The sequence below is a fragment of the Cuculus canorus genome, chromosome 2, assembly GCF_017976375.1.
Source record: "Cuculus canorus isolate bCucCan1 chromosome 2, bCucCan1.pri, whole genome shotgun sequence".
Classification (NCBI taxonomy): domain Eukaryota; kingdom Metazoa; phylum Chordata; class Aves; order Cuculiformes; family Cuculidae; genus Cuculus; species Cuculus canorus.
Window position 1 is genome coordinate 47,023,541 of NC_071402.1, and position 17,144 is coordinate 47,040,684.

The window sequence follows — 17,144 nt, forward strand, 5'->3', positions numbered from 1 at the left end:
TTAGATACTTTGATCATGTCCTCTCTTATTATTTCCAAAGTAAACAGTTCTAATCTTCTCAATCTCTCTTAATCTCTGAGATGCACTTGATGAGTCATTACTCCTCTGTGAGCTGTCTCTGCCTCTACAATATGTTTTCTGAGACAAGGTGACCAGTACGGTAGCCACGATGAGAATACAGCACTCACTGATTTATACAAAAACAATATAATGTTGTTTACATATTCAATTTTTTTATGTCTCTTGTAATGTAGTGCCTTGCTAATTTTTTTTGATAGTTACTGAGTGGCACTAGCTGTTTGAGCTTAGTTGTTAGACTGAGGACCTTTTGCTGTGTTACCACAGAGGTTAGGTGCTCTGCTGTTGGTGTTAGATGTTGTTATGTAGATGCTAGGACTGCTCTATTGATACAAATATTGTAAGATGTAGGAACAATTTATTTAAAGTGTACATTTATTTTTATGTGTTGGCACTGAAATGCATTTGCTATAACCATACCCTTACAGGGCCAGTGCACAAATGTGCTTCCACAGCATGTGGGAATGCACATGCCAAGTTAGCCGATGTTATTGTGGGGACCTCCTTCTGGTAGTCTACCTGTGCCTGCTTTTGTTCTGAGATGCAGGTGTCTACCTCAGGGAGAAGTTGTGATGTTTCCACCCGCTTCGGATACATACTAGGAGTCATGGGGTAGTCACAACAATATCCTTGGGAGTAGCAGGTAGAGCAATACTCGCCCTTTTTAAAACACGGGGACGCTAACAAATACCTAGGGTGGCTGCTCCAGTTTATCTCACTCCTTTCAGACTGGAACAAGTTGATTGCCCATCCTCTGCTACCCACAAGCTATCTCCCAGGGCAAGGATGAAGAGAAGAAGCTTGCTTATTGCATTTAAAAACCAAACCAAACCAAACCAAAACAAAAGGTTAACTACATCAGGAAAAGATAGGGCTAGGACAAGGATCAAAAAGATCAATAAACTCTGACATTTTCTCAGGAGACTCATCTGAATTGCTAATTTTGGGTGAATTCTTCACGAATGTCTGGAAATTCAGCTGATACGTATTTGTAATATTTTAGAGATTTTTTTTTTAACAGCCTGACTTTACTAGTGAATAATCAGTGTGCTCTGGATCAGCAAGCATCTTTAAACTGAAGGATTTCGGCAACACTTTTCCTCTGCATTTTGGATCCAAGAAAGCTGGTGAGCAGCTGATATCTGCGTACATATAACCTAGCGAAAACTGATAAGTTTTTAATTTTTTACTGTCTGAACAGCAATATTTTTTTTTGAGTTTAAAAATTTAATGATTTCTGGAAATCTACTCTCATATAAAGACAGTAATTTCTCATCATTACATCAAATCCAGGTAGTCCAAGTGAACAAAGATTTGAGCATAACACCAAAATAAATATGCATTTTGCAGAAACCTCCCTGCTTATCTCAGATTCCATCTAGTTACAATAGGTACATTAAAATCTGCTATAACTCCTGAGTCCCCTTAAATCTTCACGAAAGATCTTGTTCTTGACAATTTTTTTCAGAATTTAATAAGATCCTTTGCGCTTGCTGCAAACTTTATGAAGTGGAATACCACATCCGTTGGTTTTGTATCATTTACCTGAAAAGAGTTTGAATGTGTGATTGCCTAAATTAAAATGCTCCAGTATAATTATAGCATATGATATTTTTCCAGAAATTCATTTTGTCCTCCATTGCTTTAATTTAATAATGTAATGATAAGCTTCAGACTTTGTGCAATCTTGACAAAGAGTTCTGTTCTTATTTTTTTTAAATCAATGATTTTGCAAATGAGAAAATTAGATCTTAATACGTGGATTGTTTTTTATTTCAAAGCTAGCATTAATGCGTAATGAGATTGCTTACACACAGAGCTACATTCCAGAGCATAGCAATAAACATCATAAACCACAAAATAATCAGATGACCTTTCCCCAGACTATTCTCAATGGCAGAACTATGACCTTCTTAGACTGTGTTCTGAACTTCTGGTGTACCATTGACTGCAAAATCGGTGCATGTAATGAAATCAAGTCTTAGGATGCCATGAACTGTTTCATAAGGCAGAGATAACAAGAGTTGAAATGTGTTGAAAGCTCTGATGTAAATTATTTAGACTGCTTGCATGATGAAAACCTCTGCTTGAGGAGACTAATCAATTATTTCAATTGATAGGAATTTTAATTGGATACAACAGTCAGAGTGCAAATATTGTTCAGCTACTTAATTCATTGGACATTTAATTTAAGCTAGCCTAATGTTTTCATTGTTGCTATATATATTAGAGCAAACCGACAATATTAAGATGATTTAACTGTGAATCTCGCCACAGCAAAACCTTAAGCCTTAAACAGTATGTTGAAAATATAGCATGCATATTACAGAGATAATTATAGTCTTGAAACATTGTGGTATGATGTGTACTCTAATCCATCACCAGTAGTGGAACATACCTTCCAATAACATAAGCAATAAAATAAGCACTTCAAATTCAAGGAAACATCTGTACTAGACATACTTCATCGAATTGTCAATTGTCTGCTTCTTATTAATTTCTTAAGCCTTTGTATTTAACAGGCGTAAGTGTAAATATATCTTTATTTTGTTCATTTTGACTTCTGGAAATGCTATTTTCGCTCATGAAAAGACTATAAAGACCAATCACTTATAAAACTATCTATACAAACATACAGCAAGCTGTGTTAAACACACATCAAGGTACAATTTTCTGCTGAACTATATCCCAAAACAGTTTTACAAACAGAGGTTTAGAAATAAGCATTTAAGATAAATTAGGAAAATGTTTCACTTGTCATTGAAAAGGTGCATGGTTTGAGGTTAAAGCATTTAGAAAAAGATATTAAGAGAAATTGCTTGGAAAATAAGATACATGCTGTTGAATCAAGGTCAGGTTTGCCTGGTAGGAAATATAGTTTCATGTCATAGAAGCTGAAGTCTTGTCTTTCCTTGCAGCTCAAGAAATTGGGAGTGGAGATTATCCTGACCTAGCTATTATCTCTAGAAATAATGTTTTTGCAGAAGCTAAGTTAATGAGGTAAGGGCTGGTGATCTGCTAATTAAAAACCTAAAAATAGGACGAATGATAAATGGGGTGTCAAAATATCCTAGCTAAGGAAGAATCCTTAAGTTAGCAGTGATCAATGTACAGGTCTGATTCCATGACACTGCATATTCATTTAATGAACCTCCTTTTTTATCTGTTAATTACTACAAGACACTCTGTATTAAGACTATAGCACACTCTTCGGAGAATCTGTGCCTTCTCTGGTTCAAGTCTATTTATGAATATTTATTAGTTTGTTAGCATACTAGAATCTCCTTAGTAGCTGACACATTACCTCACATTAATAAGGGCTTTTGTTTGACATGGAAAGCAGTCGCTTAACATTGGAGGGGCCGTTAAAGCTCAGTGTGTGTCTTTCAGAAGAACGAAGGAAACTGGGAAGCTAAATACACAGACTGTTATTTTCAAACAGGCTCAGCTGAATTAAACAAGCTATTTGCATCATACTACATTGACAGTGGTATACAAACCCAACTTTAATTCTAAATAGAAACATCTGGCCTGTAATTCCACAGTTAATGGCAAATCATCTCTTCAGTTCATCTGTGAAAACAACATTTATTCCAAATTCAGGGCAGTGAAGTGTGCATTCAGATATCACAAAAAGGTATGGCAAAGCGAACATAATTTATCTGCATAGTGATTTTTTTTTTCTAATTAACCATTTTACTAGAGTATGTTATAGCCTCTAGTTAAACCTGCTTGACTTAACTTGCAAATGTAAAAGTGTGATGAAAGGCATTTTGTTGCAAATTGAGACTAGTTGGAAAACAAAACACAGGACAAGTGATAAGAAGAATAGGAAAAAATAACATGCCTATGAGAATGCAGTACATATCCTGCAAGATTTCAGTATAAATAAAAAATCAATACAAAAGTATCAGTCTTCAGAAAGCTTCACTGATAGTAACCACTGAAGCTTGTGTCATCATCTGTAAGAATCCAATAAGCAAACTCACCCTCTCTCTGTTGACTATGATGTCCCTATAAAATTCCTATTTGTTATTAATTGTCAGAGCTTGAGAGATTTGAAAAAGTAAATTATTGCTCTGCAGTAAAACAAGAGATATATTTCTTATTTTTAAGCATGGTCAGACCTCTTCTTGGTGGGATGAGGTTTCTCAATGCATTAATGAGACACAGTTAACCGAGAGTTACCATAGTGTAGTCATGGTTTCACAGGTTGAATATGACAATAAATATTAAAGTGTCATGCAGAGTCATAATTCCCTAATTACTTAGATTAGGAATTTCATTAAAGACTCTGTGATAGTGTTTATTTCTTATGAGAGAAAAATATGGATATGAACTGAGAATGAAGAGGACCTGGTGTGTCAAATACATACACATATATTAGCCTTTGAGTATCACTATATCCTTGCATCTGCTGCTTCAGATAAAACCACAGAGCTTAAGGCAGGAACAAAGCTATAGACTATTCAATCTCCTGTACAATACAGGGCATTAAATTTCATCCAGTTACTACTGCACCAGACACAGTAATCTGCACTTGACTAAGGTTTCTTTTGTGCTCTGCTAAAATGTATTTACTAATACATACTGCAGCGCTGGAAAGAAGCCGGATCCTATAGCAGTGAATACTTGCATAGAGTAGAACATACAGAAAGAGTAAAGCACTCAGGAATATTGTGGAAAAAGAAGCAGCAGCACAATGTGGTTATACAGGTATGGAGAGAGAATTTGACTACTTGAAAAAATTACTAGGGCTCATCCCTGTGAATGAATTCACTAATTTAGAGGAAAAATTCTAATTAGGGAAATAGAAGGAAATAACAACAACTTCCATGTTACTTGAACAGATTTACACAGAACAATTTTAATCCCAATCAACAGATATTTAATACACTATCTTTAATGCCTGTCAAGGCTCTACTAACAAGCATTTCATTTTCCTCTCTTGGAATCATCTTGGCTGCAGTATGCTTGTCTTTCTAATTGTATCTTTTCTCTGACTTGACCCAAAAGTGAGATGATTTACCACCTGTACTCTCAATTTAAACTGTGCCAGCCTAACCGGCTCAAGATTTAATCAAGTGTTCACAATGTCAATGTTTCATTTTCACCTTTGCCTATTTTGTGTGAAACAACATTGATCACTAGTCAAGTGATTATCTGAGATTGTGTGGCTTTGTCTGCACTATTACAGACATCTGATTTTTGCTTTATTTTCCAGTGCTTACTCCAATGTGCAACTATTGTCACAAGGATTTTGGATTCATAACTTATATATGTTGACTAGTGTCACAGAACCATAATGAAATGCAGACTTTCTTTTATATTCACATCTGACCCTGATATATCTACCATCTGTCCAGTGTACAGGTACTCTAATTAAATGTTTTGTGGGATATTCGTACTTCAGACATTTGCCTTGTGAACTCTGAATCACCTTCTTAGTGGATTTTACCTCTCTTTATTGACTGTACACAAACACAGATTTTTAACTGTCATCTTCAAATGTGCACCTAAATTGCTTTCTAGAGTTGGTTGTGCAAGTAACCTCATTGTATGTTATTTGTATGTATTGTATGTTACCTCACAAGCTGATTGGGAGAAAAGTTATGATGTCTAGTTTAAATCTATTTTTTTTCTGTCACAATAGAGTGATATTGTTTCAGCAATCATAAAGATTGCATTTTGAAAGAAGTGAAATCTATGTGCTAACCATAATTACATTCTTTGAATTTTATTAATGCTCTAGGTGAGTTTTGGCGCGGTATGTCTGATTTAAATTAACTTACTGTTACATTAACCCTGTGAAATGTATCTGCACATATAGCCACATAGAATATAAAAATGAATATACTATATATATACTATAGTAGCAAATAGCTTCCGACAGCACGATATAAGTGAATTCTGGAAAGTTCTGGAATTCAGTACTCCATCTCTAGGAACTTGTGGGATTCTGATTTTACCAGTGGGGCCAGGATTTTACCTTTGGTTGGAATAGAGCTTTTTCAGTCTCTGGACACTAAAATAGAGATGTCCCACAAGCACTAACATGTTAGTTACAAAATCTCATTGACTTCTTTTCTAAGTAATTCATTTTCAATGCAGTAACAGAAATTAGGAACAAAATTAGTTAGGAGCATCCAGCTAGATAAATCCCAAGTTAAAGTGTGTAAATTCTCTCACCCCAACAAAACACAATTCCGTGTGAAAAACTGGTTGGATGGCAGGGCCCAAAGAGTGGTGGTAAATGGAGTTAACTCCAGCTGAAGGCCAGTTACAAGTGATGACCCCAGGGCTCAGTGCTGGGTCCAGCCCTTTTCAATGTCTTTATCAATGACCTGGACGAGGGGATCGAATGCACCCTAAGTAAGTTTGCGGATGACTCTAAGCTGGGTGGAAGTGTCTATCTGCCTGAGGGTAGCGAGGCTCTGCAGAGGGATCTGAATAGGCTGGACCACTGGGCTGAGACCTATGGCATGAGGTTTAACAAGGCCAAATGCCAGGACATGCACTTGGGGCACAACAACCCTATGCACTGTTACAGACTAGGAGAAGTCTGGCTAGAAAGCTGCCTAGAGAAGGACCTGGGGGTGTTGGTTGACAGCCAACTGAACATGAACCAGCAGTGTGCCCAGGTGGCCAAGAAGGCCAATGGCATCTTGGCTTGTATCAGAAACGGTGTAACCAGCAGATCCAGGGAGGTTATTCTCCCTCTGTACTCGGCACTGGCGAGACCACACCTTGAGTACTGTGTAAAGTTCTGGGCTCCTCACTACAAGAAGGATATTGAGGCTCTGGAGTGTGTCCAGAGAAGAGCAATGAAGCTGATGAGGGGACTGGAGAACAAGTCTTACAAGTTGTGGCTGAGGGAACTGTGGTTGTTTAGCCTTGAGGAGGCTGAGGGGAGACTTTACTGCTCTCTACAACTACCTGAGAAGAGGTTGTATAGAGGAGGGAGCTGGCCTCTTCTCCCAAGTGACGTGGGACAGGACAAAGGAGAATAGCCTCAAGCTCCACCAGGCTGGACATCAAAGAAAAAAATTTTCATGGAAAAGGTCATTGGGCACTGGAACAGGCTGCCCAGGTTGGTGGTGGAGTCACGATTCCTGGCAGTATTTAAAAGACAGGTGGATGAGATGCTCAGGGGCATGGTTTAGTGGTTGATAGGAATGGTTGGACTCGATGATCCTGGAGGTCTTTTCCAACTTAGTGATTATGTGATTTTGTGATTCTGTGAAATTTGGGGCATGTGCAATAAAAGGTGAATAGGCATTAAAATAATGAGGATGTTACTTTTTTTTTTTTTTTTTTTCCCCCCTAGTGGTTAGGTAAATACATAAAATTAGAATATTTGAATTGTCAATCCCTGGCAAGCATTTTAGCCATCAGACTACCAGGTAAGCTTTGTAATATGAAAGAATGTTTTTCTCCCATGAAGTTGTTCCAGCATATATTCATTGCAAATCAACTCTTCTCATAACAAGATTGTATAACGGGATTAGAACAACACTTCTCTCTCTGGGTCAACCAATACTTAATTGACACACATGTAACAGAATATCAATTCAAGAAAAAATGCTAAGTTTTTAGACACAGATGATCCACAATAATTGTCCAAGTGAACTGGTTTAGCCAAGTAAGTGCAAGATAATTTGAATGAATTTAGCCCTCTTTTCACTGTAGTCTGAACTAACACTGATAACTGTAGGTTGAGCATGCATGTACACACATATAAACATGCTTACCACAGACAGGTTGATACAAGATACTGTTTTACACAGGACTGTATCTTTGTCCCCTTTCCTTCCTTATGTTATCCTAGTACTCAATTCTGATACTCACACAGTATTCAGAGAGAACTCTTATCCAGCCCCACTTCAGTTGCTTTAGTAATTCCAAATTTGCAAAAATGTATTAAAATTTGAACCTGTGTTCCTTCAGCTTCAGAAGCTATGGACTATGGAAATATCATATATAAAATAGAAATAATTTTTGGAATATTCTGTTCAGAATGATACAGATAGTAAAATCAGGACTTGAACCACAATTTTCTCTATATCTACATAACACCTGTAGAATAAAAATATGAAGTTCAGCATATGTCTTGAATTCAATGATACTGGGACTTTATTCCATTTTCTAAAAAGAGAACTGAATGCATTTCTAAAAATAATGTAATAGATTTTTAAATATTACAAAATACAAAAGATGACTATGGGTAATTTTTGATACAGTATGAACTGTATTTTTATTGATAGATACATTATTTGTGCAAAATTCCAGGCACCCTAATGGAATGCTTTTTGAAAGCAACAAATAGAAAAAAAATTGTCCTTGTTTTATAGCATTTATGTATATCTTTTATTCCCATTACATCCCTCTTTTCTTTATGTTCCATACGTTTCAGATTGTAATGGAAAAAAACTGTCATGAGAGTATGAAAAGGAAATGCTCTGAGATGCTTACTGCATTATCAGAAATTGCATGATTTGTGATTTTTCTAAGCAATTTCCACAGGGGAAAAATATGTGAAAGGTGTATAATAAGGGCCTCTAAGAATATTTATTTATATTAATGCAGTATACAGTTAGAAATGCCTTTGTGCATGTCTGTTTCAGTCTAGTCACAACAAAAAGGAATGAGGAAGGTAATTATAAATAATTTAATGAAGCTCTCTCAATTGAAATAGAAAATTTGGTATGCATGTAAGGATGTTTAAATTGGCCAGGAGGGCTTCCCATATACACAAAGGAAATATGTAAACAAATATTCTACACATGCTCATGAATAATTGAACCATTTAAACAAGAAACAACTATTCTAATATATCTGCACATAATGACCACTTACTATACTATAGTCATAGAAACTGTAGTTTACTCTTCATTAATTGTGTGTGTACAACATAGGGATTAGGGTTTATAGCATTCTCTAACGTCACGTGTGGTCTTGTAAGATAAAGACAACTTGCAGAAAAAGAGGTGGTGGGGATAATTAATGTGTTCTTTTCAGATCATCATAAGCCTCAATTCCTTATATTGGAAGATAGCATTAATAAAGAAAGGTCACTGTTGGTTTCCAAGGATGATAACCAAGGGTAGTAATGGTTATGACAGACGTGTCCATAGCTTCTGAACACACAAGTGTTTGGCTAACTCCTAAAGTGCTTGCGGCTAACTCCTCACAATTCTTACAAAGAGTTTAAAGATAAGAACCAAGAAAAACTGATATGTCGATGGTTCCTGTGCCAGCAGAGAGCCTGACACAATTATCTACAGGGTGTAAATTTTACCACATATCTCAAAAGAATGGTCTTTGAAAGATCCACTGGTTGGAGTCATTCCCAATACTACTTCAAGGACAATCCATTTGTAGAACAAATGGAGAGTGTGACAGGCTCAGTCACATCCACCATGGTAAATATTGCTTTTATACTTCCACTTCTTAATTATGAACTATGAAAAGGAAGGCTGAAAGCTTCAAAGTATCTGTTCTTTTTCAAGTGGAGGTATAAGCTGAACCAAAAAAGTGAAGGTGAGAAATTCCCCATAACACAGAATGCATAGAACATCAGCTTGCCTGAACATAGAAACCACACAAAACATTCATAAAATGTGAAACTTCATCTGGTTGCTTAAAACACATAATTTCTATTCCAATGGATAATTATTTTCATTAATTTTATATTTTCATTCCAGTTCCATATTAAACTAAACTTTTACCAAGCTTAACTGTCAAGAACAGTTTTGTCAAGTTTCTGGTTTTGACACATCAGCATATAGTTCATCAGTTATCCTGGAGCATTCTTGTGTGAATTGTTCCAGTCATTGAATATAGGAGTACAATCTAGACAAGAAAACACATCACAAACTTTGACTGGATTGAACTAGTAGTGGTTCTCACTCACTCTGCAAAACACATATTCTTGAGTAAGAAGTTGCCAAACCATAGAGCTCTTAAGTGGACTAGCTCGTTCAACACATATAAATATATCAGATTTCTTCTTAATCAAATTAATGGAAGATAAAATAAGATACAGAAATTGGAAATAATTTTTTATAACTTTTGTTTGCTTCTACAGCAAGTTCTCTAAAGTTTATATGTATCTTAAGATCACTTTACTGTACTGATTTAACATTCTTCTGCTGATGTATTAAGATAGACATTTATTTAATACCTCGTTCCTGGATTTTTAACACACACTGGAAGTAATTCAGAGAGATAAGGCTATAGCTACTGACATTTCAAACTATAGTGCTGTGCAGAAAATGTCATTTCATTTTTATCAAGAGTAGCTTGTCTCCCCAACATTTGGACTTTTTATGTTTCAAACTAAATTTCAGTGGTAATAATTGCTGGTTAACACCCTTATTTTAAAATTATCATACCAGATTTGAAAATCTATCCACATTTGTATGGTTGATGATGAGGTCTACAGGGGTGCATAAACTCCACAGTAGGACTTAAAAAATCCAGATAAGACTGTGAAACCTAGGTATGACTAGAAATAGGTCACAGCCAGGTCAGTGGAAGACAAGAACACCAGCAATCATCTTATGGAAGTTGGTAGTAGAATATGTGAGGCAAAAGGAGTATCTACATAAAGAATTTATCCAGCCTGGAGAGGGGTACTGCTTGCTTTACTCCATTGAGGGAGAGAGAACTTCCAGAAATTGACAGGAAGGAATGAAAAGCATATGGAAGGGCTTTATTGAGAGATGTCAAGAATAAGCTTTCCTGACTAGTTTTTTTGATGAGTCTCACCACCCCGGAGTTTTACCTTGTGATATTTCTACTATTTGCCATTTCAGAGCAGTCCCTTCGGCATTACTTACTTCAAGGTGGGGACTATCTAGCATTCAGTCAGATCTCCCTCAAGTCTACCCTTACCTAAGCCTTTCTGCCTTTCATCCTGAATAAAGTTCTACAACATTGAAGAACACACCGCCTCACACCTAGGCTTTGCCTCTGTTCCAGTCACTTAAAACAAAAGGTTAGTGTTAGTTCTATCCCACTCAGAGAGCTGTTCCTCTGCTGTTCATCTTTCCTATTAAGGATCCATACTTGGAGCTAACCACAGTTCCCATCTTTTGTTCATCTCATTTTCCCCAATGACAGGTCCTTTTCTGGCCTTTGTTTGAGGCTGTATTCCTCACTATACTCTCTTAGGACAGTAAGCAAGATCACAACCCTTATGCATCTTCATAATCTGCTTTAGACTCTTCCTTTTAATCTCCGTGAATGTACTTTCTTCAGATATCACCAACAAGGGTATATTTAAGCTACTTTTTAAGACTTATTTCAGGATTACCCCTTCCAGTCAGACCCACCAAGTTACTCTTGCCATAAAGTGACAAATGATAATGGTGGACTGCTGTCTGATAACAACCAGCAAATTTCATTAATGTCATTAGATTCTAGAAGGAATATTTACCTGGCAACATGAAAGGAAGTAAAAGGTGCAAGAACATTAAGAGCTTATTAAGCTGTAAGCATTTTCTAATGTTATACATTGGATGGAAACTATATCTTGGTTGCAACCAGCAAACCAGAACCAAGTAAAAGCCAAGCTTTCAGTGCATTTGCTTTGAATGGAAAGGAAAATAATCAGGTTCTAAACTCAATCAGAACAGGAGGACTTTTCCATTGGTACTGGAAAAAAAAGAGAGAATGAGTCATTCCTGTGTTTACTCCCAGGATGCTGGAACTGCATGCCATCCATACTCAGGATAGACTGTAATTATGGAGGTAATCCTCAAGCTATTTTAATTGTGTGCCCCCAGCAGACTAAGGATTTTGTTATTGTGCTATGAGTGACACAGCTGTGATAACATTCCTTCAGAATTACACTTACTCTTGTTAGTCTTGTCACTGAAACAGATAGAGTCGAGTTCAGTGGTCAAATTACATCAATCGGTTTATTTTTTAATGTCCTGCATATATTCATATTTAATTCAAATTGAATCCAAAATGCATTCTAAATACTTAATAACATTGGGTTGACCCCCAATTAGGTGATGCGTGTCCACAAGTAACTGTGAGATACAACATGTTTTCAGTGTTTCATTATCTTCTATTTTTTTTAGTCAGTCTCTTCACTACCTGCTCAACAGACAGATGAGTCTCTTATCAGAAGTAGCAGATGGTATAGCCAGTCTGTTTGAATTTTCTGACATGCTCTCGTGGAACATTTCTGTGAATTTTGTTAAAGTGCATTATATTACAGCACAATTGGGGATATAAGAAGGGGCATAGCACAACTTCTGTTCAGAAGAGTATTTTTAAACCTTGTCACAGAGTTCTGTAATGCAAAAGCTGTATTCTGTAGCTCAAAGAAATCAGACTGAGTCTTAACTGACACTATCTTCAGTCACCCTCATTTCAATGTCAAAGAGGGGTATCAGAGAATGAACTGAGGAATTGGCTTGGAAATTTGTGAACTGGGAGAAAATCCACCCATTTTGTTACTGAGAACTTAATGCCAGTTAAATGCATCAGACCACTGCATACTGCGGAATTCAAATTATTCATAACTAAGAAATGGACCAAATGGTTAATTTCTACTGCTAATCAAAATATCTATATTTTGTTTATATTTCTGTATAGTTACTTCAGAGATATCCTTTTTCCCAGATTTTGTACAAAGCCAAGGTACTATCCTGTAGGTGCTTCATCTCGTATAACAAGAGTGAGAAAAGAAACAGAGAAGAGGAAGGAATAGGCAGGGCCCCTGCATTTATTTGACTAGAGCTAAAGTCGGAAACATGGCACACCTAGTTAAACTGTATGCTGAAAGTTCCTGAGAGGAGACATGAGAAAGGGCACATGATTCTCTTCAACACCCCTTTTACCTTCTGAAGTTGACAGACAAGGACTCTGAGCATGCGTTACAGATAACAGACCAACTATTCTGCTACTAAAAGTGGCCAAACATCATACAGCTCTCCCTGTTCCTTTCTGAATTTCAGCAATGTCTTCCCGTATCGCAAGGGAGGATAAATGGGTTTGACATGAGATATTCCACATTCTATCATGCTAGGTAGATGGTATATTGTTTTAATATCTACATATAGATGCTTTGGAGTCATGCTTTACAACCAAGTGCATTTGAAATATAGAGTAATTAAACCGTGGTCAGCACACTAGGCCTGAGTCAATAGACCTATCTTCCCAGAACCTGTTGAGATCCACTGTGCTAGTGCCCCTGTGAGGTTTTATAATGTGGAAAGACTCAAAACAGAAACAAAACAAAAAAAAAAATTCAGATTTTGGAGCTTTTAATATAGTATGGAAAATTCTTTTAAGAATTCAAACTTTTAAACAAATGCACCTACTAAGTTTTGAAATGCTGTGCATAAATATTCTGTGAGACAACTTAGAGAGTGTACATGATCTGACATAGCCAGAAATTCCACAGAAAAAAATATGCAAAGACAATAAAAGTCCAAGGACAGATAGGGGAGTAGAAATGAGTGAATTATTACTTTTTCTGCTGATTTGGTGAATCAACAAAAACATTATGATTTACAACTTTTCCCCATGTTATATATCCATGAAGATATTTTTCCCTCTCAAATAGGGAATTTGTAAAGAATGTATTGGTGTGCTTCTTTTGCATCTAGAGGAAATCTAAATGCATATATCCAAACAACTATTTTCACTCTTGTTGAGACAACTTCCCCTTCTTTTGTGAACTGAAAAATCAATTGCTTGCACAACCCTCAGAAACGCAGCTGTGTTAACCTGCAAGTTAGGTCATGTGGGGAGGAAGGGTGGATTAGAAGAAGATACTGAGCAATGAAACTGCCTCAGTATTTAAATTCATGTTATATTCAGGCCAACAGGATGTAACATACATTTTTGGGAAGTAAAGAAAGTTATTGAACAGAAATACTCTTTTCTTTCCTTAACTTCTAGTCCTAACATCAGATGTCTTAAAAATTGGTATATACCTAATTTAAAAAAAAATGCTCAATAGCTATTCCTAAAATAAAAGGGATTAACAGCCAGCAATATATATTTCTAGAACACCATTTAACTGCACATATTTGATTTATGATTGTGCGCGGCTGAATGAGTTCAATAAGGGGCCAGGTTTTCCTTTCAGAAATGAGTATGTACAGTGTGCTTCACATGAGTGGTATGGAACTGTTCATCACAGATTAGGAAGAAGAATTTAGCTGTGGACATGTATACATGAAATTATCTCAGATTACTCTATTTAGATCACATATTCAGGGAGACTGCATACTTCCTGTGCAAGTCAAGAACCTGTATATGTCCAAATATACATTAACCAGGCTGGCAAATTAGACATATTTTAGAACAGTAGTTACTACATATCAATTTTAAAGACATCTGTCTTCAGGGATTTATATAAACTGATTTTTTTTTAGTAAAACATTAATTTCTATCCTAAAGCATGAGAACAAATTTTTTATCAATCCTCTTTTCAGTGTAAATATCTGCAACAGTACTACATTTCTTAAGCACAGATAGCTTGATAGCTTGACAAAAAGCATACTTATATATTTGAAAAAAATGTTTTGCTCACACACTCTGAACGTTTTCCAGCTTTCTGACAGAAATGGTTGTGAAATTTGAACAACACGGGTAAAGATTTAATTTTTTTTCTTGTTGTATGTGTCTCATTTTATGATATGACAGATAGACGGATGATTTGGAATACTGTTAGCTCTGTAACTAGGATGTTCACATCAGAGAAAGTATTTATATTTTATGGTATTTATACAATTATAGAAAAATATTTTTAAATATATATAAATATCATGCATTTATGCTATATGACTAGCATAAAACAACATCTTAAACATGTCTATTCCACATTTACTGTGCATTCCATAGCCACTGGACTACAGATGACAGCCTAGTCACTAGGCCATTTAATTTTCTTCACTCCTGAATACATTACATATCTTATTATTTTTACGGATCATTATAAAAGAGAATTGAGAAAATATTACACAGGAATTTAGAAAAATCACCTAATTTAAAAGATCCTAATATTATTTAACCAAACCAAATAAAAAAAGAATGAGTCATCATTAATAAATATTATCCTAGCATAACATTCTCTTATTTTGAGAAAGGGTTTTTTTCTACAATTCTCTGTTAAAAAATCTTGCAAAACACTAAAAAATTCACTACCAACCATCTAAACAATAGTTAAAAGTATCCAAACAATAGTTAAAAGTATTTACTACTGATAATATATTTTTATCTACAAAAAAAGAAAGAGTATTAATAGGATTTAAATTAATTTTTAAAAATATTTTTTGGTATTCTTATTACAGAATCTTCTAGGTTGGAGAAAATACTCATGGATCATTGAAACCAACCACAAACCTAGTACCACTAAGTCCACTGCTAAACCATGTCCCTAAGTGCCACATATACATTTAAAATATGGTGACTCAACCACTTCCTTGGACAGCCTGTTTCAGTGGTTAATAAAATTTCCTGGGGAGAAATATTTCTTAATCTCCAGTCTAAACCTCCTTTGCCGCAACTTGAAGCCATTTCCTCTCATCCTGTGGTTTGTTACTTGGGAAAAGAGACCAACACCCACCTCACTACAACCTTCTTTCAGGTGGTTGTTGACAGTGATAAGATTTCCCCTTGACTCCTCTCCTCCAGACTAAACAACCTCAGTTCCTCAGGTGCTCCTCATAAGACTTGTGCTCCAGATCCTTCATCAGCTTCATTGGTCTCATTTGCACATTTCAACACTTCAGTGTGCTTCTTGTAGTGAAAACTTAATTAAACTGCAAACCCAAGCCTGAACACAGTATTTGAGGTGTGGCCTCATCAATGCCAAGTATAGGGGGGAAATCACTTCCCTGGTCCTGCTGACCAAACTATTTCTGATACAAACCAAGACATTATTCACCTTCTTGGCCACCTGGGCATATTGCTGGCTCCTATTCAGCCAACTGGCAAGCAACATCCCCAGGTCTTTTTCTGCCAGGCAGCTTTCCAGCTTCTCTATGGCTTAATATAGTTTGCTTTCCAAATCCACTAGAAATTCAAAACTTCTGGATTTTTTCAGGATATTGATGCTATTTTAGATATTCTTAGTTCCTTCTTAGTCTCCTTTGTCTAGCCAACCTATTTTTCTCTTTTCTGAGAAACATTCTTCAAGGATAGTTATTGCTTTGTTCTTTACCTTTTCCTGTCCTGGACTGGTTTGCAATAGCAAGTGATACATTTCATGAAAGAATTTTCTTCCTTTTCTTCCTGGCAATGCTTTGGTGGGGATGACTTGAGATAGATGTGTTGTTTTAATGGTCACATATTTTTTCAAAGACCAGTCTACTCATTCTGGGGGTAAATCATCACTTTGCAACCTACCCATAACAAGGTCAAAAATGAATTACCAGAACAGACTACATGCCAGAATTATCATGGAATCCTAGAATCATCGAATGGTTTGTGTTGGAAGGGACCTTCCTGTTCCAACCCCCCTTTCATAGGTATGGACACCTTGCACTAGATCAGCCTTTTCAAGATCAAATCCAACCCAGCCTTGAACACTTTCAGGGATGGGACACCCACAACTTCCCTGGGCTCCAGATCATTCACCATCTTCATTTCTCTGTACATGCTTCAGGAGCTCAATGTCTTTCTTGTAGTGATAAGCCCCAAATCAAACACAGTATTTTAGGCGTGACCTGACAACCTGGTTGAACATCATACAATTAGGCTCAGCCCATCAATCCAGCCTGTCCAGGTTTCTCTGTAAAGCCTTCCTTCCCTCAGGTAGATCAAGACTCTTGCCCAACTTGGTGTAGTCTCCAAACTTACTGAGAGTGCACTTAACCCCTCATTCGGATAATTGATCAAGATATTAAACAGAACTGGCTGAAGCACTGAGCCCTGGGGAACACTTGTGACCAGCTGCCGATTGGTTTTAACTCCATTCACCACAAATCTTTGGGCATGGTCATCCAGACAGTTTTTTTTACCAAATGAAGTCTATGACAGTCCAAGCTGTGCAGAGCTAGTTTCTCCAGGAGAATGCTATGGGAAGCAGTGCCAAA